Genomic DNA, 2,462 nt, shown 5'->3' with positions numbered 1-2,462 from the left:
AGCATGGGAGACAATAGGTGCGAGGCAGGTAGGTGTGGGGGAAAGGGGAGAATGTTGACCTGGTGATAGAATGTAGCTGGTAAAATGAAAAACCTGGTTATTAACTTAAAAATGCAGTGAAACTTCTTTTAATGCAATAGAATGGTAATGATAAATTATTAAGTTTCTAGGTATAGTAATTCAATAAAATGTTATAGAACAAAATAAAAGTATCAAGATTATCCGTACCATTAAATATAAGGTATCACTAAGGCTGCATACAGACATTCAGGGCGGTTAGGGGGAGGTTAAATCACATTAAAAATAGCCACCTTATCTATGGCAAGTCAGGATGGGTAGGGTGTTGGGGGGACTGGTGGGGCAGGTAGACTCTGGGGGGAGGCAGATTGGGGTAGGAGGGGTTTGTGGGAGGGGGTTGTTGGGGTCTGGGAGGGTTTGGCAGGATCAGGAGGGCTTGCAGGGTCCACAGGGGGGGCTGCAGGGGATGGGCGGTGGAGGGGAGGAGTTCTCTCTCCCACATTCTGGAACCAGGGCTATTTTTAGCCCCCTGACCTCCCCAGTCTCAGACAGACACCCCTGCGATGAACCTACCTCCATCCCTGCCCCTCCCACCACCCTGACTTAGTTTTACAGCTCCTGGCACTGGTGAACAGTGATGAAACAGGCACTGGGAGCAGCTTAGAGGATGAGTGGTTTGGTGCGCTGTTGGAGGAGGGGAGGACTTTGTCAGGGGGTGGGGAGGAGGGGTTGGGAGGATAAAAGTAGCCTTGTGCCAGGGAGGCAATAGGAAAAGTGCAGCCCCATGGCTGGGGCTAGTGGCTGGGCTTTTCCAGCCCTGATGCTGTACAGAAGTTCAGTTAGATTCGTTTTACTGGACCCTAGGTAAAGTATACATTCAAGGCTGTTAGACTGCCTTGGAGGTACATTTAACTTAAATTGGCTTGTCCATTTTTAGACAGAACTAACTGAACTTTTGTACAGTTCCCATATAAATCCACTTGATTAGTACAAGGTCCACACCTGGGTGACCTAAGTTAGGTTGGATGGTCATTTTTAATGCAATTTAACCTCCCCCTAAGCTCTCCGAATGTACACAGCCTAAGTGTAAATCTTTGAAAGATTAAAGCAAAGAAAGTTGAATGCAGTCTGTAATAGAATCCTCCTCTGGGGTGGCCGTGATGCCCCTGGAGCCCCCTCAGCCCTTATGAACTTTGTTCTCTTATGCTGTCTCTGGGCCATCTCCCCTTCTCCTCACCTGCTACGCCTTGATGAAGTGATACTTTTATCAGATTTCCTCATGAGCGGTGGTGTCACTGTTCATCGCCTTAAGAGCCATTTATGTGGGCTCCATCCTTCCCAATACCCACACTTATGCCTGACAGATGTTACTAATCAATCATTTATAATCAACCAATTTCCTGGGCCCTTGCCCCAGTCTCAATCTAGTGGTTATTTGGCCCTGGTCCATGTCACTCTCTTTCATCCCATCACTGGATCCTGGGCTCTCTAGCCCCTTCTCTTCCCTGCTCCTGTGTTCTGGCCTTCTCCCAGGCCCCTCTGTCCTTCCTCTGCCCGGTTTCTGGGTCTGCTGGGACCTCCTTCTTCCCTTAGTCCCTTCTGTAACCCTCCAGAGTTGCTTACAGCAGCTCAGATTTTAACATGGAACCCTGCTGCCCGGGAGCTCCTCTCTCTCCATGGCTGTCAGGGTTAGATTGCTTGAGCAGCTCAGGTCCTGGAATGATATGCTTCAAGCCCAGCCCCCTTTTGGTCAGGTGACTCTCTAATTAGCCCCTGCCACATCTCCAGGCTCCTTCTCACACAGCCTGCCTTTTCCTAAAGTAGCAGGAGCATGAAGCCTTCTGCTACAGCTAGGGTGGGCAATTATTTTGACTGGTGGGCCACTTAATGAGTTTTGGTGAGCTGTCAAGGGTCACAAGGGCATCCTCTTTGACAGATGCGCTGCCCCCTGGTCACCATCTTGGGACCAGAAGTCCTGCCCCCTAAACCTTTGCCACCAGAAGTCCCTCCCTTTGTCCTGGAAGTACTCCGTTTGGGAGGGAGGGTGCTACCATCTTGGAACCAGAAAAAACCCCAAAACAGATCATATACTAAAAAACTCAAACATCTTCTATAACTTATTTTAATTTTATTTAAAAAATATTTTTGTCCTGATTTATGTGTGTTTGTGGCATGTGTCTATAGGCGATTGCAGAATAGCTTACTCTTGAATATTGTGTGTGGGGGTTATGAGGGGGTGTATGTTGGGGGGTGGTTGGGGAATGTGTATGGTGGGGTATGGAGGGTGTGTGGGGGAGGGTGGGTGTGAGTGTTGAGGGGTGTGGGTGTTAGGTATGTGGTTGGGGTGGAGGCTATGGGAGGGTGTGTGGGAGTGTTTGGGTGTATGGTGGGGGTGCGTGGGAGGGTGTGTGTGGGGGGGTCTTTGGAGTCCCTGGAATGTTCCA

Source organism: Gavialis gangeticus, unplaced genomic scaffold (genome assembly GCF_001723915.1).
Source record: "Gavialis gangeticus isolate Ggan-Ray unplaced genomic scaffold, GavGan_comp1, whole genome shotgun sequence".
In the NCBI taxonomy this organism is placed as follows: Eukaryota; Metazoa; Chordata; order Crocodylia; family Gavialidae; genus Gavialis; species Gavialis gangeticus.
Note: the sequence above shows the minus strand (reverse complement) of the source record.